At 42.3% G+C, this 13,611-nt stretch overlaps 1 pseudogene; it reads right to left on the bottom strand.

Annotated features, from left to right (window-relative positions):
- Positions 1-2,510: 2,510 nt before the first annotated feature.
- Positions 2,511-2,591, bottom strand: LOC136553068 (small nucleolar RNA Z195/SNORD33/SNORD32 family; annotated as a pseudogene).
- Between the last annotated feature and the right edge of the window lie 11,020 nt (positions 2,592-13,611).

Raw genomic sequence — 13,611 nt, 5'->3', positions numbered from 1 at the left:
AGAATCAGTCTGATCTATCAGCACATATATCATATATACAGATATGATATCTGGTCATCTACATGTTCAACATGAATACTACAACGAAGGACTGAGGAGAGGAGGAACCAGGCACCAAAGCAGAAGGGCTCCCACCACCTCCAGCTAGTGGCGGCACCACAGCACGGCGGACTGGGCACTGGGCGGCTTTGGCAGCATGGGGGCGCAGGCCACAGGAGCATTGTGGTGTCCGGGGCTGAGGGGCGCCGTCGCTGGGATCGATTCCGTGGAAGGAGGCGTCATGGTCGCGTCCTCGCGTGAGGCTCTCAAGGTCAGGGGAGGCAGCGGGGAAGGACAAAGAAACTGCTTCACCTTCCACTCCATCTCTACCTGTTAAGCAAAGACATATTTTTAGTCAACAAAAAAACCGTGCAGTGTTGGGACTATGGTAAGAGCCTAAAGCAGTGGCCATAGCATACAAGCTTCTTAGTTCTTACATATACTCAAGTTTTCATGATACAAATGCTGCCCATAATTACTTCTAGCCTTCACAAAGCAGTACAACTGCAAGAGACAGGAAGAACTTACAAATCTACAAGTGCAAAAGAAATGACAGGCAGGCAGTGACCACCTCCAGAAATTTCACATTTAAAAGTATATAATTACCAAAATTACATAGAAGAAATGCCACACAGGCAGTGACCATCTCCAGAAATTTCACATTTGAAAGTATATAATTACCAAAATTTCACAGAAGAAATACCACAAGACAGTGACCATCTCCAGAAATTTCATATTTGAAAGTATTACCTAAGTTTCACTGCCCAAGGCAACAAATATATGATTTGCATGCAAAAAAAGTCATGTTCTTCTACAAATAGCAATGCAAAAATCACAGAGCTCTATTGAACTGAGCTAATAGAAAAGAAACTATTGGTCATTCCAGATCCATTAGAGAGCAGTATGTCAAAAGCACAAGAACTACATATATTTCACCTGGAGCAAAATAACAAGAGCAAAAGAACTCGAGAAATGGCTCAGATTTACCCATTATCAACATGACAACTGCAACTTAATTTCACTTGGAACTTAATTTAATCTCTCTCTCATATGGGAATTGAACTGGCCATAGAACTGGTTGCTTGTACTGGTACAAGCCATCCTAGTTAAGCAGCAAACAGAACAAAAATATCCCAAGTACCAGCTCATAAGGTGCTAAAGTGCAGAAGTTCTCTAATGGAAACCCTAAACCCTTTCTGGCTACCCTCCCTAAAAGCATCAGCAGCCTGCAATTTCAGCAGAACATAACACAAGCAATAAATAAACACAATATATTTACTGGAAACAAATTAAACAAAGGACATCATATGTGTTCTCAAAAAAATAAACATCATCTTGGAACCACCTTCTCATAGTTCTGGTATTCCTCCTCATTCACAGATGGTGCTACATATAAATCCAAACAACTCAGAATAAGTTAAAAATTTCGCTATGATACATAGTACAAACATAGGCTTTACATTTCTTTAGGGGATTTCATGCTAGCTGTTTTATCTCAAAAGTTATCAACATGTTGCTAAAAAACATTTAAGCTCTTGTTCTGATTCGAGACACATGTTTTATGCTGTAAACACAAGCAACCTTAATACACTTTGAGAAAGCATAGAACACAGATTAGAACTTAGGGCAAAACCAAAATGTCACTGCGATACAGGAGGTAGTATTTGCTAAGTTCCTCCAGACTTCAGTAGAAAAAAAGCCATCCTACATATCCCACAGTTGTAACTTGTCATTGGAAAGTATGAAATTTGTTTAGCCAAAGCCCCTGCAGATAACTAAGTGTTCAGATAACATTTTGTTAATACTCAACTGGTTAAATACACAACAGGTAAGAAACAAACACTAACTTTACTTTTTCGTACCACACATTGCAAGTGGATGGGCATGTAAATGGATAACACATAAATTCAGTACAAAATGCAGATACAAAGAACTAAATGACTGAGAGGATACATATGTTGGCTTTAATTGTGCGTTTAGAGTACGTCGGCATAATGTTTCAAGCCATCGATAAGGTTTACCTGATGCACATACAACGTTACAAGATGTGAACAACCTAAGCTACTAATTTCCAAATAAGGCAATCTGAATGAAAAATTAAACACCAAGGAAATTTCTAAACTCTACTTATCAACTACTTCACTATTAAGTATGCTACTAATCCATTCACATCAGTTTTCAGTCAAGATGCCACTAGCAGAAAGGCCAATCAAGTGAACTCCAATAATAATAGTAAGACTATATTCAGAAAACAAATGAAATGGGAATGGATTAGTCACAGTGATTCAGGACATGGGAATTTGCATCATAGATTGCAATAATCACAGTGATTCAGGAAATGGGAATTTGCATCACAGATTGCACATAAAAAATACAACCAACAAATAACTATTTAGACTTTAGAGAACTACTACTGACTTGCAAGATACTATAAAACTAGAAAAAGTTTACAGTAAAAATGAAATGTTAAAGAGAGATCAGATGGTAGTGCATGATGTGATCATCACAATGAATGCAGATATCTCCTATGTTATGATATCACCACTTCTCCCATTAAAATTCATCTTATACAACTCTAATAAACCTCAACCACAGACATGATCAAAATATCAGAGCAGAAGGGGGAGGGGAGGGCCGCCACCACCACCACGCCCCGCCGGCGGCCACCACCACCACCACCGCAGCCACCGGCCGGATCCAGAAGGGGGAGGGCCGGATCCGGCCAGGTGAAGAAGGGGGAGGGGAGGGGCACCCGCCGGGGAAGAAGAAGGGGGAGGGGAGGGGCACCGGTGGGGGAGAAGAAGGGGGAGGGGAGGGCCGCCGCCACCGCCACGCCCCGCCGTCGGCCACCACCACCACCGTAGCCACCGGCCGGATCCAGGAGAGGGAGGGCCGGATCCAGCCGGGTGAAGAAGGGGGAGGGGAGGGGCACCCGCCGGGGAAGAAGAAGGGGGAGGGGAGGGGTGCCAGTGGGGGAGAAGAAGGGGGAGGGGAGGGCCACCGCCACCACCACGCCCCGCCGCCGGCCACCACCACCGCAGCCACCGGCCGGATCTGGGAGAGGGAGGGCCGGATCCGGCCGGGTGAAGAAGGGGGAGGGGAGGGGCACCCACCGGGGAAGAAGAAGGGGGAGGGGAGCGGCGCCGACGGGGGAGAAGAAGGGGGAGGGGAGGGCCGCCACCACCACCACCACGCCCCGCCACCGGCCACCACCACCACCACCGTAGCCACCGGTCGGATCCGGGAGAGGGAGGGCTGGATCCGGCCAGGTGAAGAAGGGGGAGGGGAGGGGCACCCGCTGGGGAAGAAGGAGGGGGAGGGGAGGGGCGCCGGCGGGGGAGAAGAAGGGGAAGGAGCGGGGCACCTGTGGGGGAGGAGGGGCGCTGGGGCCGGGGCGTCCGCGGGGAAGAAGGGAGATGAGGGGCGCTGGGGCCGGAGGGGAGGGGCGCTGGGGAAGAGAAGGGCGGGGTGCTCGGAGCGGCGCAGGGGCCGGTTTATCAAGTAGGATTTTCTTGTGCGTGCATGTATTTTTTCTGTGTGTTTTTAAAGAACCGATAGAATAAGTTACATTTTTTCTGTGAGTGCTGATTTTTTCCGTGTGTGTATTGTCACACACAGAAAAATCATTTAATTATTCTGTCGGTTTTTGCATTTTTTTTGTCGGGATATTTTGGAACCGACAGAATAATCGTAATTTTTCTGTGCGTACCGAAAAACAGGCACAGAAAAATTCGTCACCCACAGAACAATTCGAGTTTCCAGTTGTGATACAATATAAAGAAAAGTTGTTAGATGTAGGAAAGATATAAAGAATATTTTTTTATTCGTTAAAAACCAAATGATGATTTAGAGAGCCAGCTAAGACTTTTGGATATACTCCTCGAGATGTCTCAGAGTCTTTCCTAAATTCACTCTCTAAATTTAAAATAGTGAATGACAATATTTTTAAAGAATCAATCAAGCTTTTCTATGGTTATATGAAAAAATATAAAAGAACTCTTGGATTTGCTGGCAATTGCATGCATGCAAGTAAAAAAACAGGAAGCAATAAAGAGGCAGGAAGTTGCACAGGAAAGAGCACCACAGCCTTGGAACAGGCGCTAGAGCCGAACAGCCGAATCCAGTCCATTTCTGTTCCAGTACATTTCTGTGATTCTGCCTCCTTGGCTTCGCGTCTCTTCGTCTTCAGTCTCACTATAAATCCCCCAACCATAAGCGCGAGGTTCTTTCACAAGTATCAGTGCAGATAAGCATCTTTCCAAATTCCAATCTTCTTTGATAATGATTGTTTCTTCCTGCCTGATACTGATCGAACAACCCTCGTTTGCTTGTAGTTAGCCTCAGTCCAATTAACTTTTCTTTATCTTGGCTTTTGTACAAGCTTGAAACTTAAAGTGACTCATAATCAGCTCTAGGAATGAGATTTATTTGCATTGAATGCATGCCGTGGATCGGAGCTTTCACTGCACAAGCAGCTAGAGAACTGTGATATGCGTGTTATTCATTTTTATTTCCCTTTTTCTTCTTTATTTTATACTAATTAATTATTCCTTTTTATCATGTTTTCCTTTTTTCCAATTTTATATGATATGCGTGTGGTGTTTACTCAGTACACACATGAAGTTCTATAATATATTGGGATGCTCACCTATTATACTACATTTGTTTCATAATATTATATGTTTGTCTCTTCCTTTTACTTATTTACTTTTATACTTTTGTTTTGTTTTCACTATTATGTAGATTTCCCCATATTTCATGAGATTTTCCAAGGTATATTACGTGAGCGAGGCAGCAGAAATGCAAGCGTTGGGTTGGGCTGGGCCGCGCTGGACTGAATCGAGAGCTGGCGCGCGCGACGCGAATAAAATTTTGGGTGGTCGGCGTACAAATCGGTGTCAGCTAGTCGTTGGTCTGTAGCTGGGACTGCCATGACGGAAAGCGAGTCTGGCCAAAATCTGTTTGGACCCGTGATGTAGCATATGCCAAGTTTCTATATATAGATCATCATTTTTGGAGCCAGAAATCTTGATGTCAAATTGAAGGGTCAAAATGCAGCTTGAGTGGCTTCGCATTACTTGAAGTGCAGGGATTTCGTAAGTTGATCAATTTTTTGCTGGCCGAAACAAGGAAGTTTTTGTAAGCACTCCCTCCACGACATCATGAACACAGAGGATAGTTCTCACGATATGTGTATTTGGATTGATGAGGAAGAGTTTAACACTGAGTGGAGTAGGTTACAAGGTCCGGCGTAAAGATGGCAACGGGGCCCCGATACCCGATACCCGATACCCGATGGGTATTTGATCCATTAGGAGGCGGGGATGGGATCATATCTTTACTCGCGGGCATCTAAATGAAAAAGAATCCATACCCGACGGGTATAGCGGGTACGGGAACGTTCCCTGTTTATCCGTCCCCGTTACCCGTTGGGGAACCCGACTATTTGAGCTGTCATGCGAGTATTAGGCCCAAAGAAACTCAACATAGATATTTTGGTCCAAATCTGAACAGTCATATATATAGTTTGTGTGTTCTAGGAACCCTCGTTCAATTTTTCCTCACCATCTCCGCCAGCAGCACAAGCACGCCTGTCTCACGAGCGCTCGTGCCCCTCGCTTCCTCAGTTCGGTCTCTCTGCTACCTTTGCTCGTCCTCCTCGCAACCTCGCTCCTTCTCCTCGGCATCTCCGAGACTCCGACACTTATACCCGGGTGAAGAAGAAACGTCTCCGATTGCAAAGCTGCGACCCCAAGTGTCCTTGTTTATCGGGTATGCAGTACCCGTCGGGTATCTGTTACCCGACGGGTATGGGGATGGGCAAGAATCTATACCCGAGATAGTTAATGGGGATGGGGACGGAATGAATTCTCCATAGCGGGGAAGAGAACGTTCTGGCGATACCCGACGGGTATATCCCCGTTGTCGAGCGTCTGCTCCCCTCCGCCGCCGATCCGATCCGGACGCAGCCGGCCTATTCTATGCTCTTCTTCCTCGTGTTCTCTCCCCTCTGCCTCTCCTCTGTTCTTAACCCCTCTCCACGCCAAGTCGATCACGCCACACAGTCGGAGCCGAAGTACCCGGGGTTGGGCTTCCTCGCTCTGGTGGGCTTCATCTCCGCGACCGGCCCATGTCGAGAGCTCACAGTCTCCTTGACGGTCTTCATCTTCCTGGCCGGCCCAGGCGAAGAGCTCACGGCCTCTTGACGCCTTCTCACTTCAGAGCTTCCCGCCAACTCTCCTTGTTCATCTTCAGTAGGCTTGATGACAGCAGTAGGATCCCTGACATCCACTCCTCCTTGAGAACCGGCTTGTCCCCAAGCCGGTGCCATGGGAAATTGTTGCTTGAGTTCGTCTTCCAATTCCCATGTGGCCATAGCTGGTGGCCAAGATGACTTACTGGATGAGCACTTCGGAAGCCAGCCGAGCACCCTGAGCTTTGAGACGGTGCCGCAGTACCTTGAAAGGAAATCTAAAAGAATCATCAGTAGTAGAGCGAGGGAGATCAGTGGAAACCTGAAAGCTGGGTGGGATAGCCTTCTTGAGTTGAGATACATGAAACACTGGGTGGATAGTGGTATGAGCTGGCAACAGCAACTTGTATGCTACATTCCCCACCTTAGCCACTATTTGATATGGTCCAAAATACCTGAAGGACAGTTTATGGCTGGCTCTAGTGGCTACAGAAGTTTGCACATAAGGCTACAACTTGAGATAAACCAAATCTCCCACTTCAAAGGATCGTTCAGATCTGTGTTTGTCAGCCTGATGCTTCTGACGTTGCTGTGCTTGAAGTAACTGCTGTTGTAGCAGTTGAACCATGGTGTGCCTTCGTTTGAGCCATAACTGTAAATCTGGTACAGTGCAAGACTGAACGATGTCAATACCCAAATGTTTGGGTTTCTGACCATAGAGAACTTCAAAGGGTGTGGTATTCAGAGATGTGTGAAAACTGGTATTATACCAGAATTCAGCCAATGTGAGCCACTTCTTCCACTGAGTTGGACAAGCATGAACAAAGCACCTGAGATAGCATTCCAAACATTGATTAACTCTCAGTTTGGCCATCAGTTTGAGGGTGATAAGAAGTGCTCATCTACAACTGTGTTTTTGTTAATTTGAATAGTTCTTGCCAAAGGGAACTGGTGAAGATTCTGTCCCTATCTGAAACCAATGCTTCTGGAAGTCCATGTAGCTTGAAAACATTGTCCATAAAGGCAAGTGCTACTTGAAATGGAGTAAAGGGATGCTTCATTGGAATAAAGTGAGCATACTTGGAAAATTTGTCCACTACAACTGGAATGCAGTTGAAGTGCTGAGAAGTGGGTAAACCCTCTATGAAATCAAGAGTTACTACATGCCAAGCATAATCAGGAATTGGTAGTGGTTGCAACAAACCTGGATAACTGACCCTCTCAGGTTTAGCCTGTTGATAAGTTGTGCACTGAGCAACAAAGCTTTTGATCATATTCTTTATGCCAGGCCAAACAAATAACTCTCTGACTCTTTTAATGTAGCTGGAAAGCCAGAATGTCCTCCCAAAGGACTAGAGTGCAGAGTTTGGAGAATTTGAAGTTGGATAGAAGCACTGTGGCCAACCCAAACTTTTCCTTTGTATCTGACAATACCTTCTTCTAAAGTGAAATGACCAGCAGGACTATGAATAGCTAAGGTAGCAAGTAACTTGGCAGTGTGAGGATTGGATGCATAGGCATCTGTGAGTTCCTTGAGCCAAACAGCTTGAACTGAAGAAATGGCCAAAATTTCCTGATGTGGGCCAGATGGAACTCTGGAAAGGGCATCAACTGCTCTATTTTCTACCCCTTTTTTATAACAAATCTTGAATTGAAGCCCCAACAAGTTGACCAAGGCTTTATGCTGCCAAGGTGTTGTCAATCTTTGTTCATCTAAGAAGGCCAAACTTTTCTGATCTGTTTTGAGAGTAAATTCTGCATGTTGAAGGTAAGGTCTCCAGTGATCCACTGCCAGGAGAATAGCTAGGTACTCCTTTTCATAGGTGGAAAGAGCTTGATTCCTAGTCCCCAATGCTTTGCTTACATAAGCCACAGGATGTCCTTCTTGTTGAACTACTGCTCCTATCCCTTTGTCAGAAGCATCTGTTTCAATGAGAAATGGCACTATAAATTTGGTAGGGCCAGTACTGGAGCTGTTGTGAGGGCTGTCTTCAAGGCTTGGAAAGAGGATTCATGCTCTGAAGTCTAAAGAAACACAGACCCTTTCTTTAATAAATTTGTTAATGGTTTGCAAATAGTGCCAAAACTATGGACAAACTTTCTATAATATCCTGCCAGTCCCAAAAATTTCTAACTTCCTTGGCTAAAGTTGGGGTAGGCCAATTCTAGACTATGGCTATCTTTTTTTGATCTGTTGCTAAACCCTGAGCACTAATTACATGCCCCAAATAAGCCAACTCAGCCTTAGCAAAAGAGCATTTGGAGAGCTTCACCTTGAACTTATGCTTCTGGAGTAATAGAAATACTTGTCTGGTATGTTCAATGTGCTCGGACGAAGTTTTGTTGTAGATAAGAACATCATCTATGAAAACTACAACAAATTTTCTTAAGATAGGAGCTAAGACTGAATTGATGTCATGCTGAAATGTAGCAGGACCACCAATTACTCCATAGGGCATCACCTTGTACTCATAGTGCCCTTGGTGTGTTTGAAAGGCTGTTTTGCCAAGGTCTTGTTCAGCCATTAGAATTTGATGAAACCCTGAGGAGAGATCAAGAGTGGTGAACCATTGTGCCCCCAACAAGTTCATCCAGTACTTCATCGATGACTGGTAAATGGAATTTATTCTTGACAGTCATAGCATTCAACCTTCTGTAATCCACACGGAGCCTCCAATCCCTAGTTTTCTTCTTGACCAATAGAGCAAGTGGGGCATATGGACAATTGCTCTCTTGAATCCATACATTTTCTAAAAGTTTCTTAACCTGACTTTCTATTTCATCCTTTTGTGCTGCATTATATCTGTAAGGCTGAAGCCTAAAAGGCTATGACTGTTGGCGTTTCTTAGTGTCATCACTAGGATTAGTGTTTCCTAGCGATGGCACTAGAAACGCCATGACGATATTTCTGAACACATGCAGAAATATTCCGTAAGTGCACGGATATATCGTTGTAACATTTCACCCGAAAGTATTCGGATATCGTTCATTTATATTTTTCCAAAGGAAGGCATGGTGTAAAAGTTTCTAGTAGGGACATGGTCAAGATAACATGACTATATAATAAACTATAGTTCATAACAAGGGTAAGCCAGGATAAACATTGGATAGTGTGACACACACTTAAGCCAATCTCAAGGATAAAGATAAAAGAAAGAAAAAAGAATAAAAGAATAAACCTAAACTTGAGCAGGCTTATCTTGTATAGCTATGCTAAGGTGAGCAAATCATACAAATACATGAATATCTAAGGGTAGCGATCCTAAGTTAAGATAGCTTTGGTCACTATAAACTTACTTTGGGCACCGGATAACACTTGGTGTGCCAAGCGTTGCTAGCGTACAACTCTACAGTGTATCTGAACGTGGGGGGATTACGAAGGACATACAGGGCTGTCACCACCTACCGCCTACCCCTCAACCAGAGGATACGAGGCAAACAAAGGTAGCATCTAGCCTAGACACCTAAGTCTATGCTATCGACTACTACTCTAGCGTCGGCCAGGAACATCTATCTTTATCAGGTGTCCTCTACTAGAACATCCGCCACGGGGACGAACGACGAACCCGTAAGAATATAATAATCAAAACTAATCTTAAAATAGAACCTACTACCTCAATTTAGGTCTTGATCTATACATGTATATTGTATGAAAGGTTAAGCATAAAGTTTCATACGCTAAATGAATAACATAAGAACTTTGCTCTGATTTCGTAACATAGCTATATTGACTAAATGAGAACAAGAACGTAGAAGAATCCTTAATATTATTCATACCAAGAATTCTTCAAAGTACAACCTCTCCAATGAAGCTTGTTGCCTTGCTCCAAACACTACTAAGAATAGTAAAAAGATACAAGTGTGGGAGAGAGGCTCGTGTGTGGTGTGTGTGAGAGAGGGGAGGCCTCCTCTTCTATTTATAGCCATGGAAACGTCGGTTCTAGAGAATAATCCACCGGATCCCGCATGCAACCGTCATGGAGGCGCCACCAGGAGATGCCATGTGGAAGGAGGCGGTTGGCACCCCTAGGGGGTGCGCCCGCACCCCAGGTGTGGCCTTCCCACCAATGTCTTCCGCATGGCAGTTTGTTCTTGGGCTAGGGTCGCGTTTATGTCGGTGCTTGGCCCAGATTCGCAAGGTAGGTGGGCTTCTCTCTTTGTTTCTCTTCTATGCTTTGTCGAAAAGCGTATTTTTTGTCACCTTTTCCACCGTATTCGTGTATATGTCCCGTAAAATAATAATCTTCCAATACAAGTGAAAATAGGTCAAAGTGATAACATATATGTGTAAGTCATGCTTAGTTTCCTCCTCTTTTGGATCTTAATTGGTGGTAAAATGTTGTCGCTAAGGACCGCCAACAAAATCCCCCAAGCTTACCCCTTGCTCATCCTGAGCAAGAGCTAAGACATTAGTTGTTGATCAGGAGTTGCTTCAATGCCGATTACATTTCAAAAGTGCCATGCCTATAACAAAGTTTTCTTCCTCAATTTGAATAAATCGGCATTTCTATCCACCCCTTTATTGTCTTGTTATCTATGGAGCTTTTTGGCATGCTCCAAGTCTTGAGTGGTTCCAAGACAGAATGGTTCACAGATATGCTTATCATTTGTTCTTTGATCGAGTTTCGTTCCGGAGGTTTTGGAAGTTTTGCAAAAAATAAAGTTAAGTTCCTCAAATGATTCACCCATTCGCTCAGAAGTGTATGATCCTCACCAAAGGCTTTTTATGTCTGCCTTTCTTTTCATCCTAACAACTAAATGGCATATGTGGATCTTTGGGTAGGTATAAAAGAAGGTATAGTTGCATCATATAATATTGCTAAGTCAAAAACCGAACCTCAAGGAGATGCAAGTCATACACTTTGATCAAGATGTGCAAGTGTGTGGAATTTTTATAATCTTCCAAATGCAACAATATATTTTATTGTACTCCTTTAATCATGACTCTCTTTTTGGATGGATGCCTTTTATTTGAAAGTATGGGCTATCTTATTTCTTTTTTTTCTTTTCTCTCTCTTTTTATTTCTTCATGCTCTTTGGCATGCATTTTTCTCTCATGTTTTTTTAGCATGGCTATTTTCTTCGTTTTTATTTTTTTATTTTTTTAGCATAGCCCATACTTACTTTTGGCATATGAAAACCCTTTTTTGGAGAAAGATTCATGAAAATATGAATGGAGTATTTATTTGATGGACGAAAAAACATATTTTTGTGCAACTCTTAGTGTAAGAGTCAGCATTTTATTTGTAGGTGTACGTGAATCTTGATCATGGGTGCATGATGAGAATCTCAACAAGTGTCAAACAATTTGACAAAAGCTCAACATGATAACAAGCAGCATATGACTAAGGTTTTGTATTTGCAGAACATGTCATATGGCTTAGGTAGGAAGTATAAATCACTGATTAACTTTTAATTTTAGCATTTTGAAAAAATAAAACTCTGGATGTCAAGTCTTTCTTAGAAAAAAACTTATAGCAAATTTCTGTTGCACCATATCATATACCGCAACAACTTAGACTAGATTAAGCATTTGCAACCCATAAGTTTCAAGTTTTTAGGACGAGACATTTTTAGCCAATAAACTCAAATTTTGAGGAGAGCAAAGTTAAAAATTAGGCACAGTCAAAATATAAGACAGAGCAACTATTCATCATTTCAACAAGGATGAACTAAACATTTTTACTACACATATATAGAGTGGAATATTTATTATTTATTTATTTTATTTACTTATTTATGATTATTATTAATGAAAATAATAAAATTAATGTAGGATAGAAATGTGGAATACAAGTTACCTCTATGGGGGTTCTCCCCCAAGCTAGCACAAGGGCTACAGTCCTTCAACTTCTTTTATTAAAAAGAGGCAAACTTTGCGGGTAAATTTTATTTTAATATTTTTTATATATTTTTTATTTTATTTTATTTGTTCACCCAACTTTTTATTTTTTTAGCAAGGCTTAAAGGTAAAACTGCAGTAAACTTCTAGCCTTGATTCATCTCCTTTGTAGATTGCTTCCATGGTTTATGAAAATAATTACTCATAGTTCATTAACCAAGATTAAACACCATGTCTAATTTTGATTAAATAATGTCATTTTAACCTAAACGCCATGCTTAATTTAAAAAGCCTATGGATGTACCACATGTGCCCATGTGAATACACCCAAACCAGAGTATATGACATAAACAAGGTAAGCATGAATTTATATTTTCATGGAGATAAAAAATGAGAGAATGGAGTTGGTGAACAATTAATTCCTCTCTCTTTTTTAGCTCTCTTTTTCTTTCTTTCTTTTGTTCATATAAGCAAGATAACAGATACACATTACCTTATGGGGGTTATCCCCCAAGCTAGCTCAAAGCCTATTGTTCAGGGTTGTACCCCTATGCTTTTTGGCTTTGCCTGCATGGTTAGGATATGGTAGATCACAAGTGGACTTACCATCCCTCGTGATTACCACATTGACATTTTCAAATGAAATCTCGGATTGCCCCGAGATATTTTCAAAATGATATGCTGGAAGTATAGCGGCTAGTTGAGCTAGTTGGATTTCAAACATTTTATTAAGGCTTAATTGATTTGTGAAAGAAGAGGTTAAGCCTTCTAAATTTGGATTAATGTTTTCCAAAATTTTATTATTGGAGGCAATATTTTTAATTAGGTTTTTATTTATTTGAGCTTGCCCTAACACAAGATCTATCAAGGAAGGTTGATTCGAAATGTAATTGGAATTGAAGCTCAAATTACCTTCTTTGAATGGTGGACGTGATTGATTGTTCCACCGTTATTACCTCCTTGTGGACGGAACCCGTTGTTGATGTAGGTGTCGTCCTCATGGGTTTCAGAGCAATCGTTCTCCAAATGTCCACTTTCACCACAAACCTCGCATGTCATATGCAAGTCCATGGGCTTGACGGTGCCGTATATTGCCTCCTTCTCATCGGCACGCTCATCAAGCCTTTTTATTAGGGGGTCTATTTTTGCAGCAAGCATATACGTCTCCTTCACAGTATGCATGCCTTTTTGTTGTTCATCTTGGAGCCTCTGATCACCCCACCATTGATTGGACGCCATTTTCTCAATGAGAGCCGTAGCTCCATTGATGGTGAGTGAGAGGAAGGCTCCTCCAGTAGCGGCATCAATATGTCCTCTTGACATGGGGGTTAACCCATTGTAGAAGTTCTACAGGACTAGCCAATTTTCCATCCCTTGGTGCGGGCAGGCAAGGATGTATAAAAATAATACGTAATTTTTTTGAAAAATTTGGCATATATTTATCTGAGATCTGCAATTATATCCAAATTACATCACTCTGTCCAATAAATTACACTGAAGAAATCATTATAAATGTTGTAGTAAGGTGGTGTAAATA

Source organism: Miscanthus floridulus, chromosome 4, assembly GCF_019320115.1.
Source record: "Miscanthus floridulus cultivar M001 chromosome 4, ASM1932011v1, whole genome shotgun sequence".
NCBI lineage: Eukaryota > Viridiplantae > Streptophyta > Magnoliopsida > Poales > Poaceae > Miscanthus > Miscanthus floridulus.
The sequence above is the reverse complement of the archived record's forward strand: the minus strand, read 5'-3'. Positions and strand labels throughout refer to the sequence as shown.